General features: G+C 44.1%; 1 long non-coding RNA gene across 1 annotated transcript in view; it reads right to left on the bottom strand.

Annotated features, from left to right (window-relative positions):
• The window catches only part of LOC120997428, a 29,154-nt gene extending 20,296 nt beyond the window's left edge, over positions 1–8,858 (bottom strand). The window contains exons 1-2 of the long non-coding RNA XR_005778171.1: positions 8,722–8,858; positions 6,358–6,367 (exon numbers count right to left, since the gene is read on the bottom strand). This is a non-coding gene — a long non-coding RNA (uncharacterized LOC120997428). The remainder of the gene's footprint in view (positions 1–6,357; positions 6,368–8,721) is intronic.
• Between the last annotated feature and the right edge of the window lie 7,520 nt (positions 8,859–16,378).

Raw genomic sequence — 16,378 nt, 5'->3', positions numbered from 1 at the left:
CCGACCGCCGGGCGAACTGCAAGGCCATCACTATTTAACACCTTGGTACTTAGCATGGCTGTAATAGCTGATCCGGGACGGCTCTTACTGGGAGTAGTCAAAGTGCTGGGTGGGTGACTACTCCCCACGTTCCAGGCCGGATTTTGCCAGGCATAAAAACCAGCCAGCACTGCCAGGTGGAGAGGATTACCTCCGTCTGACAGTGAAGCTCAGGAGGTCTGTGTGCTGGGATCTGAGGTCTGTGCTGGCCTGGAGAGCGGAGACCCATGTGTCAGGGGAACAGGCTGCCTAAAGCCTGTATTTGAACTTTCTGAGGCAGAACTGACTTTTGTTTTATTAACTTGCCATTGGTTGTGAAGTAACACCAACACTGAAAAAGTGACGTATTGTTTTTGGTATTATGTGTGAATAAACACTGAAGTTTGAATGATGAACTTGTATTTTGCCTCTGTACTGTGCCCGCTTATCCTAACTACCAGAGCGAATCCCCACACTAGTGATAACAAATAGTCTGTAATGAAAACAAACTGCACTTTAGGATTTTTTATGTTTTAAAAAAATGGTCCAAAAAACATACCGCCTGAGGTCATGTGATCCTTCTTCATCTTTCCTATCTTTTGACCTGAAAAAATGTCTGACATCATTTTAAGAAAATTGGGCAAACAGTTTTGCCAAAAATTTGGATTTAAGTGAAATTATTGGAAACTTCGGGTCAAATTGAGTTTGTTTAGAATCAATTCATTCATATACATATACATGTATATGCACAAACATTCTGTATATCTACTAGACTGGATATGTATACAGTGAGTTATTCATCTCAATGTTGTCCTACCATTAGATATCATATTCATTGTACAGATCATAAAAAATTAGCAATGTTTGCCATTTTTTTCATTTCACAAACCGTAGCTGGCTTTTTAAACTTTTTCCATTTACATAGCGGGTTGAGAGCTTGTTTCTTACAGGACAACTTGTACTTTCTAATTGCACTATTTAATAACGTGTGTGAGAAGCTGGAGAAAGATATTAATGGTGTGCACCTTATGGCATTCCCTGTGTGGTAATAATGACCGCACGGCCAGGTTTCCTGATGCAACTTAAAAAAAAAGAGAATACATGTCTATTTTTTATACTTTCTTTCCTTTCATGATCCTCTCCTGATTTTGGCCTCCAAAACTGAATCCAGAAACCTGACCGTGTGGTCGTACCCTTATTCTGTGATTTATTTTGTATGAGTACAGCAATGCCAAATTTATATACTTTTTGTTACATTTTATCATTTTAAAAAACTCTGAAAGAAAGTTTTTTCTTTGCATCGCCATATTTTCAGACCCATAACTTGTTTATAATACGGTCTATAGGCTGTGTAAAAGCTACTTTTGCACATTGATTTGTAGTATGCATGACTTTTTGATCACTCTTAATTCAGTTTTTTGGGGGTCTTAATATATGACCCCCTATATGTCTATAGAACAGTAGGTGACAGGTAGAAATAATACAAAGTTTGTATGAGGTTTATGTCATATTAAGATATAAAATGATTATTATAGGATTGTCTAAGTTATAAGATTTCATTAATTAGTAGATATAAGCTACCTGTTGAAATCAGGTCAAGTTGGATTGTATTTAAGAAGGGTATTCATCCAAAAACACACTCTTTTGAGAAAAAAAAAGATGTGATTTTGATAAGTGACAATGAAAAGATGTCTTGTATTTAGAACCAGTTTTTTTATACCCATGTTTTACACCAATGTAAATTTATTTTCTGAAAAACGTAATAAACTTAAATTTACAAGAAATAATACACATAAAATAACAATTTTGACAGTAGAGATGGCCGAATTTGACAGTAGAGATGGCCTTGCGGTTCGCACGGCGGTCATTTCGCGGCAAACTTTGCTTGTTAGCGGTTCACCGAACGGGCGAACATATGGCGTTTTCCGCCGGCGCCATATTCTTTTACATTGTGAAGAACTTTGACCAATGACACATCTATCAGGTGGTACAGGACAGCCAATTGAGATGTTTCAGCACATGGACATACCCCCTACCTTATAAATAAACCTGATCTGGCCGCCATTTTATATTCAGTCTTTTGCCAGTGTAGGGAGAGGTTGCTGTGTGGACCAGGGACAGGCTGTTAAGGACACCAAACGCTAGTTAATATGGCCACAAAAGTCCTTTTAAGGACTGGTATAGGTGTGCTATCGATAAGTGTGACCTACTGAGGGGTGTGATATACTTATAATGTACTTTCTAACATAGAAAGTATATTATAGTGCATTTGTAATGTGCAGCAGTTGTGTGCGGTTCTGCTGCGCTACCGCAGCTACACAGAGTGACAAACGCTATTGGAACAAATAATTTCTACTGGTGTGATTTACTAGTTGCCCCCCAAAAAACTGATTAAAGCAGGGGTGTGATATACCAATAATATACTTTCTATATAGTGCGTTTAGGTAGTGCAGCATTTGTTTGCGGTTTTGCTGCGTTACCGCAGCTACAGATAGGGACAAACGCTATTGGAACAAATAATTTCTACTGGTGTGATATACCAGTTGCCCCCTAAAAACATTGATTGAAGCAGGGGTGTGATATACCAATTATATACTTTCTATATAGTGCATTTGGGTAGTGCAGCATTCAGGGGCGTTGCTAGGCACCTAGATCCGGGGCCTAGGCCCCGGATTACAAGCATTTTGCCCCAAAACTCTGGCCAGCACTTTCTCCATTGCTGTGCACTAAACCACCAGTGTGGCGCTGCTAGGCAGCTCTGTATGAGTTTAGCAAAAGACACACTAAACATATACTTGTTAGCCCCATTTACTGCCAGTCTAGTGTAGGTGAATGAGCCGGCAGTCCAGCACTGGTGGCTCAGTATGGGTCTATGAAGAACGTCCAGTAGTTATCCTGGGCCCTTAAGCAGGTCTAGCAGCTGAGGATCGCATCCCAGACAGGACAAGCAGATTACAGAGCTGCTGTGTCCTGTCCTCACTAGTGCTGGTACCAGTAAAAGGGATGTAGAAATTGCCTCTTCCAGCCCAGCAGCAACCAGTGCCAGTGTGAAGGAGCACAAAGAAGTGCAAGCAATGCAGGGAAGCTACTTGTAAGTCCACTGTCATCCATATCTGTTTATGGGCCCATCAGTGTGTTACACTATAAACTGCTTCTAGGAGCTCTGTACATATACTGTATACTGTGGGTGGAGTGCTGTGTATATACTGTATACTGTGGGTAGAGGAGCTGTGCAAATACTGTATACTGTGGGTGAGAGAGAGTTGTGCAAATAATGTATACTGTGGGTGAGAGAGCTGTGCAGATACTGTATAATGTGGGTGGAGGAGCTGTGCAAATAATGTATACTGTGGGTGAGAGAGCTGTGCAGATACTGTATACTGTGGGTGGAGGAGCTGTGCAGATACTGTATACTGTGGGTGAGAGAGCTGTGCATATACTGTATACTGTGGGTGGAGGAGCTGTGCAAATACTGTATACTGTGGGTGAGAGAGCTGTGCATATACTGTATACTGTGGGTGAGAGAGCTGTGCAGAAACTGTATACTGTGGGTGGAGGAGCTGTGCAAATAATGTATATTGTGGGTGAGAGAGCTGTGCATATACTGTATACTGTGGGTGGAGGAGCTGTGCAAATACTGTATACTGTGGGTGAGAGAGCTGTGCAGATACTGTATACTGTGGGTGAGAGAGCTGTGCAAATACTGTATACTGTGAGTGAGAGAGCTGTGCAGATACTGTATACTGTGGGTGGAAGAGCTGTGCAAATAATGTATACTGTGGGTGAGAGAGCTGTGCAGATACTGTATACTGTGGGTGGAGGAGCTGTGCAGATACTGTATACTGTGGGTGGAGGAGCTGTGCAAATACTGTATACTGTGGGTGAGAGAGCTGTGCAGATACTGTATACTGTGGGTGGAGGAGCTGTGCAGATACTGTATACTGTGGGTGGAGGAGCTGTGCATAAACTTTATACTGTGGGTTAAGGAGCTGTTCATATACTGTATACTGTGGGTGAAGGAGCTGTGCATTTACTGTATACTGTGGGTAAAGGAGCTGTGCATATACTGTATACTGTGGGTAAAGGAGCTGTGCATATACTGTATACTGTGGGTGGAGGAGCTGTGCAGATACTGTATACTGTTGGTAAAGGAGCTGTGCATATACTGTATACTGTGGGTGGAGGATAGGGTGACCACGTGTCCCGTAATTTACATTTTTGTCCCGTGTCCCGGGAGCCTTCAAACCGGGACAATAGAGAGTCCCGGAATCAACTGCCTGCCAGACTTCAGTGGCGACGCCAGGGGGGGGCCACGGCCCCCCCTACATCATGCTGTGCCACCCCATGTGCCCCCCCAACTAAAATGCCCCCCCAAGTGAGCCGCCGCCGGGCACAGGGAGATGAGCGCTTCCATTGCGCTCATCTCCTTAGTAATCTGCCTGTGCCAGCGGAGGTGCAGGGGAGGGAGAGGCGTGTCCCTTCCCCTTCTTCTGATAGGCTGCAGGCACTAGGCCGGCAGCCTATCAGAGGCCGGCGAAGGCGGGGCGATGACGTCATCGCACCGCCCGAGCCTTACAGCGCGGGACACAGGAAGAGTCTGCATCGCATCGCTGACACTGAGGTAAGTATAAGTGGTTTTTTTTTTTTTTTTTACAATAGTGTTACTGGCATTGGGGGGGCTTATTACAATGGGGGGGCTTATTACAATGGGGGGGCTTATTACAATGGGGGGGGCTTAATACTGGCACATGATGGGGGGGCTTAATACTGGCACATGATGATGGGGGGGCTTAATACTGGCACATGATGATGGGGGGACTTAATACTGGCACATCATGGGGGGCTTAATACTGGCAAGTGATGGGGGGGCTTAATACTGGCACGTAATGGGGGGCTTATTACAAGCACGTAATGGGGGGCTTATTGCTGGCACGTAATGGGGGGGCTTATTACTGACACGTAATGGGGGGCTTATTACTGGCACGTAATGGGGGGCTTATTACTGGCACGTAATGGGGGGGCTTATTACTGGCACGTAATGGGGGGGCCTATTACTGGCACGTGATGGGGGGCTTATTACTGGCACGTGATGGGGGGCTTATTACTGGCACGTGATGGGGGGCTTATTACTGGCACGTGATGGGGGGCTTATTACTGGCACGTGATGGGGGGCTTATTACTGGCACGTGATGGGGCTCTTGTTACTGGCACGTGATGGGGGGCTTATTACTGGCACGTGATGGGGGGCTTATTACTGGCACGTGATGGGGGGGCTTATTACTGGCACGTGATGGGGGGCTTATTACTGGCACGTGATGGGGGGCTTATTACTGGCACGTGATGGGGGGCTTATTACTGGCACGTGATGGGGCTCTTGTTACTGGCACATTGGGGGGCTCTTGTTACTGGCAGTGGCACGTTATTGAGGGCACTTATTACTGGCACATTATTGGTGGGCACTATAGGGGCATCTACTGAGGCCACAAAGAAGGGGTGTTTTATATGGGGGGCTCTGTACAGTAGCATTTTATACTGGGACACATTATGGTGGGTACTATGGAGAAGGGGAGACAGGAGTACTATGGAGTCATCTACGGGGGGCACTAAGAAGGGGTATTTTATACTTGCAAATTATGGGGGACACTGAGGGCATCTACTGGGGCACGATATATGGGGCATTTTATACTGGTACATTATGGGGGGCACTAGCAGGAAGGGGGGAGAGGAGCACTATGGAGCCATTTACTGGGGCACTATATAGGGGTATTTTATACTGGCACATTATGGGGGACATTAGCTCAACTGGGGGCATTACAAGGGGGTATGTTTTGCACATTATAAAGAGAATTCTTTCTACTGGGGGGCATTATGGTGGGTTTTATTACTCCCCCATGGTATGACCCCCTAGTAGCAGCACCAGCCTCTCCCTGCTCTGCTATCCCTCTGCCCCTTCTCCAAATCCTTATTATGAAATCTTTCTCATTAGGATAAAACACAACATCAGCTCCGCCGAGCCCCCGGCCAAAGTGTTGAAGTGGCGTCCGAGATCCCCAAGGGCCAAGCCAAGTAACTGTAAGTGTTCATGTGAAATATGCTTTTTTTTATATATGTACACTCCTGTGAGAGGCGGGGAGGGAGATCTGTGGATGACACTGTTATAGGGAGGGAGATCTGTGGATGACACTGTTATAGGGAGGGAGATCTGTGGATGACACTGTTATGGAGGGGGAAATGGGGATGACACTGTCATGGGGTGGATCTGGGGATGACACATATAGCATAAGATGCTATATACGGTATGTGGCATCCACAGATCCCCCCCATAGCAGTATCATCCACAGATCCCCCTCTCTATAAAAGGGGATTAAGAGATGTCTAACACATTAAAAATATGACCTGTTTTAGGTAGCCAGTGATTGTGTGCAGGGCACAATCACAAATTACTGAACAATGCACAGGCAGTTATGTTTATAGCAATCTCAAGCATAACTTCGATGCAATGAACTTGCCAGCGTAAGTACAAAGTACGCCGCTGTCACTAAGTGACTTAATTTTTTAAAAAAAGTATCAAAAATCATATTTTTTGGGGAGTGGACATGGGTGCGGGGGGGCCGGGGCGGGTGTCCCTGAATGGCAGTTTGGAAATGTGGTCACCCTAGTGGAGGAGCTGTGCATAAACTTTATACTGTGGGTTAAGGAGCTGTTCATATACTGTATACTGTGGGTGGAGGAGCTGTGCATATACTGTATACTGTGGGTAAAGGAGCTGTGCATATACTGTATACTGTGGGTAGAGGAGCTGTGCATATACTGTATACTGTGGGTGGGAGAGCTGTGTAGATACTCTATATTGGGGGTGGGAGAGCTGTGCAGATACTGTATACTGTGGGTGGAGGAGCTGTGCAAATACTGTGTACTGTGGGTGGAGATGCTGTGTATATACTGTATACTGTGGGTGGAGGAGCTGTGCATATAAACTGTGGGTGAAGGAGCTGTTTATACTGTATACTGTGGGTGGAGAAGCTATGGATATACTGTATACTGTAGATGGAAGAGCTGTGCATATAGACTGTAAGTGGAGGAGCTCAGTTTTGAGGAAGAGGGGGAGGGTTGGGGTAGACATATGCCTTGGGCTCTTGCCCCTAATGTTTTAAGACCCTAGCAACACCCCTGCAGCATTTGTTTGCGGTTTTGCTGCGTTTCCACAGCTACACAGAGTGACAAACGCCATTGGAACAAATAATTTCTACTGGTGTGATATACCAGTTGCCCCCCAAAAAACTGATTGAAGCAGGGGTGTGATATACCAATAATATACTTTCTATATAGTGCATTTGGGTAGTGCAGCATTTGTTTGCGGGTTTGCTGCGTTATCGCAGCTACACAGAGTGACAAACACTATTGGAACAAATAATTTCTACTGCTGTGATTTTCCAGTTGCCCCCCCAAAAAACTGATTGAGGCAGGGGTGTGATATACCTTCTTCTATAGGGACTTTTGTCACAATGTCCTTTTGAAAATGACAGGCAGAGGAGTAGGAGCAGGAAGATGAGGAAGTCGCAATGCTGGATGAATTCCCAAGGGGGGATACTCCATCTGAGACAAGTCAACAGGAGTCTGAAGAGGAGTCAGAGGAGGATGGTGCTGGGACGGAGGAGAAGCAAGAAGAGCATGCTTTAAACTTTTCTGGGATCCCTGGTGTTGTCTATGGCTGGGGGGAGAAGACCGAGGATGACATTATCCTGGACGATCAGCAGGATCCAGGCCACTCCACCGCTTCCAGTTTAGTGCAAATGGGGGCCTTCATGCTCCAGTATTTGAAGAGGGACCCCATTATAAAAAGCATAAAGGGCAAGGACCAGTACTGGGTGGGAACGTACTTAGACCCCCGGTACAAATACAAAATAGCGGACATGTTACCAGCATCACAGAGGGCTGTCAGAATGCAGCACTTCCAGGCCTTGCTTCGAGAAATGCTGCATTCTGCTTTTGTGGGCGCTGGCAGAGGAATTTCCACTCACAGAGAAACAGTTGCGGGTACCAATCCAACAGCACATGCAAGAAGAGCGTGGTTTGAAGATGTGTTGGTCACTTCGGATATGAGATCATTCTTGCAGCCAACCCATTGACAGCCGCCCTCGGGATCCAGCCTCAGGGAACGCCTAGACCGACAGGTGTCCGACTACATCGGGTTAACGGCCGATGTGGACGCTCTGAGAAGTGAGGAACCCCTGGACTACTGGGTGTGCAGGCTTGACCTATGGCCAGCGCTGACACAATTTGCCATGGAACTCTTGTCCAGTGTCCTGTCTGAAAGAACAAATAATGGTCCCTGTCTTAGGTAAATACAGCGGCATAAAAGGCCTTTTCTGTCCGTTGAATGCCTAATGTTTTGGGCCTCTCAAGATGCGGGATTTCGTTAGCCATGTTTTTAATCCAATTTTATATTTTTAGTTCTTTTAAACATATGTATTTGACCTGTATTTGTACTGGCCTTCAGTAAAATTGATATCCGTTGACCGTCTAATAGACCTCCAGCCACATACTTACTTGTTCTTTTCTGTACGCTGAATGCATAATTTGTGGGGCCTGTAGTCCACTGGCCTGCTGTAAAATTTATATCCAATGACCGTGTAATCTACCTCCAGCCACATACTTACCGTATTTTTCACTTTATAAGACGCTCCCTATGATAACATGCACCCCAGATTTTAGACCAGGCATGGCCAATCTGCGGGTCTCCAGCTGTTGTAAAACTACAACTCCCACCATGCCCTGCTGTAGGCTGCTAGCTGTAGGCAGTCTGGGCATGATGGGAGTTTTGCAACAGCTGGAGAGCCTCAGGTTGGCCATCCCTAGTTTAGACCATCAGATCCCCATGAGGTCACAGATTAGCCCATCAGACCTCAGATTACCCCATCAGACCTCAGATTACCATCAGACCCCAGATTAGCCCATCAGACCCCAGATTAGCCCATCAGTACCCCCAGACCTCAGATTAGCCCATCATTACCCCCAGACCTCAGATTAGCTGATCAGTAACCCCAGATTAGCCCATCAGTACCCCCAGACCTCAAATCAGCCCATGAGTACGCCCAGACCTCAAATCAGCCCATGAGTACGCCCAGACCTCAGATCAGCCCATCAGTACGCCCAGACCTAAGATCAGCCCATCAGTACCCCCAGACCTCAGATCAGCCCATTAGTACCCCCAGACCTCAGAATAGCCCATCAGTACCCCCATCAGACTAAAATAAAAAAAATCATCTTACCTGTCCTGCGCCGCGGCTCCTCTTCAGCTGTCGTGCTCCCATCTTCCAGACCTGCGCTGCACTGTCACATGACTGTGTGCAGCGTCAGGTCATAGTGCGAGCACTATGTCCTGACTCTGTACGGGGTCATGACAGTGCAGCACAGGCCAGGAAGATGGGAGCGCGACAGATGAAGAGGAGCCGCAGCGCAGACCAGGGAGGGTAAGTATTACCTACGCTTGCGGATCTTCGCTCCCCGCTCCTAATACATACTAGTGAGCGCTTCCATAATGGAATCGCTCACTAGTATTCATTTTATAAGACGCACAGACATTTCCCCCCCACTTTTTTGGGGGAAAAGGTGCGTGTTATAAAGCATAAAATTCGGTACTTGTTTTTTTCTGCCCTCTGAATGCATAATTGTTGGGGCCTGTAGTCCACTGGCCTGCTGTAAAATTGATATCCAATGACCGTGTAATCTACCTCCAGCCACATACATGCTTGTTATTTTCTGTAGGCTGAATGCATAATTGTTGGGGCCTGTAGTCCACTGGCCTGCTGTAAAATTGATATTCAATGACCGTGTAATCTACCTCCAGCCACATACATGCTTGTTATTTTCTGTAGGCTGAATGCATAATTGTTGGGGCCTGTAGTCCACTGGCCTGCTGTAAAATTGATATCCAATGACCGTGTAATCTACCTCCAGGCACATACTTACTTGTTTTGTTCTGTACGCTAAATGCATACTTTTTGGGGCCTGCAGTTCACTGGCCTACTGTAAAATTGATATCCAATGACCGTGTAATCTACCTCCAGCCACATACTTACTTGTTCTTTTCTGTACACTGAATGCATAATTTTTGGGGCCTGTAGTCCACTGGCCTGCTGTAAAATTGATATCCAATGACCGTGTAATCTACCGCCAGCCACATACTTACTTGTTCTTTACTTTCTGCTTAATGCATAATTTTTGGGGCCTGCAGTTCACTGGCCTGCTGTAAAATTTAAATCCAATGACCGTGTAATCTACCTCCAGCCACATACATACTTGTTATTTTCTGTAGGCTGAATGCATAATTGTTGGGGCCTGTAGTCCACTGGCCTGCTGTAAAATTGATATCCAATGACCGTGTAATCTACCTCCAGCCACATACTTACTTGTTTATTTTTGTACGCTGAATGCATAATTTTTGGGGCCTGTAGTCCACTGGCCTGCTATAAAATTGATATCCAATGACCGTGTTATCTACCTCCAGCCATATACATACTTGTTCTTTTCTGTACGCTGAATGAATAATTGTTGCGGCCTCAGAGGAATTCAACACCAGTGACGACCACGTGTTATCAAATTTCAACAATAAGGTTTTTTTCAAGAGGGGGGATTTCGTTAGCCATGTTTTTAATCCAATTTTTTTTTTTGTTCTTTTAAACATATGTATTTGAGCTGTATTTGTACTGGCCTGCAGAAAAATTGATATCCATTGACTGTCATATACCTCCGGCCACATAATCACTTGATCTTTTCTGTCCGGTGAATCCCTAATGTTTGGGGCCTGTAGTCCAGTGGCATACAGTAAAATTTTTATCCATTGACTGTATAATGTACCTCGAGCCACATAATCAGAATTTCTTTTATGTTAGGTGAATGCCTAATTTTTAAGGCCCGTACTCCCGTGGCTTAAATAAATAAAATTTTTCTAGGCTCCGACAGGGCACATTTCAGAGAATTTCCCTTTAAGATGCATAAAAATGTCCCCCGATTTAGATACATATTTTTTGTCGGATTTTTTGTCGGATTTTTTGTCATTGATCCCCCTCTAGTATGTCACTGTCCATGTTGTGGGACTATTTGTGAACTTCTACTAAGTATTTGGTGGCTGCAAATATGAGCTGAAGGTTTTTTAGGTTCGCCTGCCATTGAACTTGTGGTTCGTGAACATTTGATCGGGTTCGCGCGATCGCGTTCACGAACCATCCAGCCGATGTTCGTCCATCACTATTTGACAATATCATCTTATAAAGAGAGGGCATTATCTCCTCCTTGTTGAACAGACTTGATGAATGGTGTCAGAGGAGCAGAGCTTTTCAGCCATAATCAGAAATCTCATTTGGCATTATATTACATTGCACTTCCATGTACCCAGCTCCTGCATTACTCCCACACAAAAGAAAACTAACACTGGCACATGTCACCATTCCAGAAACAAAAGCTGATCACGGTAAATTTATCCTGCAATCGTATTAGCATTCTGCTGCCTACTGACTCTTACAATTATGATAAAATAATTGCTTTTGCTGGTAAACCAGACCGAAGGAGCATATTATGTCTCAATCTGTGTTATAGTTTTAGCTGACGTCCTCCCTACCAGACTGTTTCCATACTGAACAAAATAACAGATGGCTGCTGTTACATGTACAGTATATAAAATGATCAAATAAGAGAATGGGATTTTCTTTTTCTAACATAAGAAATGGACAAGTAAACAACAGTATTAAACAATTTAACCACCTCAGCCCCCAGTGCTTAAACACCCTGAAAGACCAGGCCACTTTTTACACTTCTGACCTACACTACTTTCACCGTTTATTGCTCGGTCATGCAACTTACCACCCAAATGAATTTTACCTCCTTTTCTTCTCACTAATAGAGCTTTCATTTGGTGGTATTTCATTGCTGCTGACATTTTTACTTTTTTTGTTATTAATCGAAATTTAACGATTTTTTTTGCAAAAAAATGACATTTTTCACTTTCAGTTGTAAAATTTTGCAAAAAAAACGAGATCCATATAGAAATTTTGCTCTAAATTTATTGTTCTACATGTCTTTGATAAAAAAAAATGTTTGGGTAAAAAAAAAATGGTTTGGGTAAAAGTTATAGCGTTTACAAACTATGGTACAAAAATGTGAATTTCCGCTTTTTGAAGCAGTTCTGACTTTCTGAGCACCTGTCATGTTTCCTGAGGTTCTACAATGGCCAGACAGTACAAACACCCCACAAATGACCCCATTTCGGAAAGTACACACCCTAAGGTATTCGCTGATGGGCATAGTGAGTTCATAGAACTTTTTATTTTTTGTCACAAGTTAGCGGAAAATGATGATTTTTTCTTTTTTTTTTTCTTTTCTTACAAAGTCTCATATTCCACTAACGTGTGGCAAAAAATAAAAACTTCTATGAACTCACTATGCCCATCACGAAATACCTTGGGGTCTCTTCTTTCCAAAATGGGGTCACTTGTGGGGTAGTTATACTGCCCTGGCATTCTAGGGGCCCAAATGTGTGGTAAGGAGTTTGAAATCAAATTCTGTAAAAAATGACCTGTGAAATCCGAAAGGTGCTCTTTGGAATATGGGCCCCTTTGCCCACCTAGGCTGCAAAAAAGTGTCACACATCTGGTATCTCTGTATTCAGGAGAAGTTGAGGAATGTGTTTTGGGGTGTCTTTTTACATATACCCATGCTGGGTGAGATAAATATCTTGGTCAAATGCCAACTTTGTATAAAAAAATGGGAAAAGTTGTCTTTTGCCAAGATATTTCTCTCACTCAGCATGGGTATATGTAAAATGACACCCCAAAACACATTCCCCAACTTCTCCTGAGTACGGAGATACCAGATGTGTGACACTTTTTTGCAGCCTAGGTGGGCAAAGGGGCCCATATTCCAAAGAGCACCTTTCGGATTTCACAGGTCATTTTTTACAGAATTTGATTTCAAACTCCTTACCACACATTTGGGCCCCTAGAATGCCAGGGCAGTATAACTACCCCACAAGTGACCCCATTTTGGAAAGAAGACACCCCAAGGTATGCCGTGAGGGGCATGGCAAGTTCCTAGAATTTTTTATTTTTTGTCACAAGTTAGTGGAAAATGATGATTTTTTTTTTTTTTTTTTCTCATACAAAGTCTCATATTCCACTAACTTGTGACAAAAAATAAAAACTTCCATGAACTCACTATGCCCATCAGCGAATACCTTGGGGTCTCTTCTTTCCAAAATGGGGTCACTTGTGGGGTAGTTATACTGCCCTGGCATTCTAGGGGCCCAAATGTGTGGTAAGGAGTTTGAAATCAAATTCTGTAAAAAATGACCTGTGAAATCCGAAAGGTGCTCTTTGGAATGTGGGCCCCTTTGCCCACCTAGGCTGCAAAAAAGTGTCACACATCTGGTATCTCTGTATTCAGGAGAAGTTGAGGAATGTGTTTTGGGGTGTCTTTTTACATATACCCATGCTGGGTGAGATAAATATCTTGGTCAAATGCCAACTTTGTATAAAAAAATGGGAAAAGTTGTCTTTTGCCAAGATATTTCTCTCACCCAGCATGGGTATATGTAAAATGACACCCCAAAACACATTCCCCAACTTCTCCTGAGTACGGAGATACCAGATGTGTGACACTTTTTTGCAGCCTAGGTGGGCAAAGGGGCCCATATTCCAAAGAGCACCTTTCGGATTTCACAGGTCATTTTTTACAGAATTTGATTTCAAACTCCTTACCACACATTTGGGCCCCTAGAATGCCAGGGCAGTATAACTACCCCACAAGTGACCCCATTTTGGAAAGAAGACACCCCAAGGTATGCCGCGAGGGGCATGGCAAGTTCCTAGAATTTTTTATTTTTTGTCACAAGTTAGTGGAAAATGATGATTTTTTTTTTTTTTTTTTTCATACAAAGTCTCATATTCCACTAACTTGTGACAAAAAATAAAAACTTCCATGAACTCACTATGCCCATCAGCGAATACCTTGGGGTATCTTCTTTCCAAAATGGGGTCACTTGTGGGGTAGTTATACTGCCCTGGCATTCTAGGGACCCAAATGTGTGGTAAGGAGTTTGAAATCAAATTCTGTAAAAAATGACCTGTGAAATCCGAAAGGTGCTCTTTGGAATATGGGCCCCTTTGCCCACCTAGGCTGCAAAAAAGTGTCACACATCTGGTATCTCTGTATTCAGGAGAAGTTGAGGAATGTGTTTTGGGGTGTCTTTTTACATATACCCATGCTGGGTGAGATAAATATCTTGGTCAAATGCCAACTTTGTATAAAAAAATGGGAAAAGTTGTCTTTTGCCAAGATATTTCTCTCACCCAGCATGGGTATATGTAAAATGACACCCCAAAACACATTCCCCAACTTCTCCTGAGTACGGAGATACCAGATGTGTGACACTTTTTTGCAGCCTAGGTGGGCAAAGGGGCCCATATTCCAAAGAGCACCTTTCGGATTTCACAGGTCATTTTTTACAGAATTTGATTTCAAACTCCTTACCACACATTTGGGCCCCTAGAATGCCAGGGCAGTATAACTACCCCACAAGTGACCCCATTTTGGAAAGAAGAGACCCCAAGGTATTCGCTGATGGGCATAGTGAGTTCATGGAAGTTTTAATTTTTTGTCACAAGTTAGTGGAATATGAGACTTTGTATGAAAAAAAAAAAAAAAAAATCAGCATTTTCCACTAACTTGTGACAAAAAATAAAAAATTCTAGGAACTCGCCATGCCCCTCACGGAATACCTTGGGGTGTCTTCTTTCCAAAATGGGGTCACTTGTGGGGTAGTTATACTGCCCTGGCATTTTCCAGGGGCCCTAATGTGTGGTAAGTAGGTAAATGACCTGTGAAATCCTAAAGGTGCTCTTTGGAATATGGGCCCCTTTGCCCACCTAGGCTGCAAAAAAGTGTCACACATGTGGTATCGCCGTATTCAGGAGAAGGTGGGGAATGTGTTTTGGGGTGTCATTTTACATATACCCTTTCTGGGTGAGAGAAATATCTTGGCAAAAGACAACTTTTCCCATTTTGTTATACAAAGTTGGCATTTGACCAAGATATTTCTCTCACCCAGCATGGGTATATGTAAAATGACACCCCAAAACACATTCCCCAACTTCTCCTGAGTACGGAGATACCAGATGTGTGACACTTTTTTGCAGCCTAGATGCGCAAAGGTGCCAAAATTCCTTTTAGGAGGGCATTTTTAGACATTTGGATACCAGACTTCTTCTCACGCTTTGGGGCCCCTAGAATGCCAGGGCAGTATAAATACCCCACATGTGACCCCATTTTGGAAAGAAGACACCCCAAGGTATTCAATGAGGGGCATGGCGAGTTCATAGAAAAAAAATTTTTTGGCACAAGTTAGCGGAAATTTATATTTTTAATTTTTTTCTCACAAAGTCTCCCTTTCCGCTAACTTTGGACAAAAATTTCAATCTTTCATGGACTCAATATGCCCCTCACGGAATACCTGGGGGTGTCTTCTTTCCGAAATGGGGTAACATGTGGGGTATTTATACTGCCCTGGCATTCTAGGGGCCCTAAAGCGTGAGAAGAAGTCTGGAATATAAATGTCTAAAAAATTTTACGCATTTGGATTCCGTGAGGGGTATGGTGAGTTCATGTGAGATTTTATTTTTTGACACAAGTTAGTGGAATATGAGACTTTGTAAGAAAAAAAAATAATAATTCCGCTAACTTGGGCCAAAAAAATGTCTGAATGGAGCCTTACAGAGGGGTGATCAATGACAGGGGGGTGATCAATGACAGGGGGGGTGATCAATGACAGGGGGTTGATCAATGACAGGGGGGGTGATCAATGACAGGGGGTTGATCAATGACAGGGGGGTGATCAATGACAGGGGGGGTGATCAGGGAGTCTATATGGGGTGATAACCACAGTCATTGATCACGCCCGTGTAAGGCTTCATTCAGACGTCCGTATGCGTTTTGCGGATCCGATCCATCTATCAGTGCATCCGTAAAAATCATGCGGACATCTGAATGGAGCTTTACAGGGGGGTAATCAATGACAGGGGGGTGATCAGGGAGTCTATATGGGGTGATAACCACAGTCATTGATCATGCCCCTGTAAGGCTTCATTCAGACGTCCGGATGCGTTTTGCGGATCCGATCCATCTATCAGTGCATCCGTAAAAATCATGCGGACATCTGAATGGAGCTTTACAGGGGGGTAATCAATGACAGGGGGGTAATCAATGACAGGGGGGTGATCAGGGAGTCTATATGGGGTGATCACCACAGTCATTGATCACGCCCCTGTAAGGCTTCATTCAGACGTCCGGATGCGTTTTGCGGATCCGA

This window comes from Bufo bufo, chromosome 4 (genome assembly GCF_905171765.1).
Source record: "Bufo bufo chromosome 4, aBufBuf1.1, whole genome shotgun sequence".
Lineage (NCBI taxonomy): Eukaryota > Metazoa > Chordata > Amphibia > Anura > Bufonidae > Bufo > Bufo bufo.
Note: the sequence above shows the minus strand (reverse complement) of the source record. Positions and strands in the feature narration are given on the sequence as shown.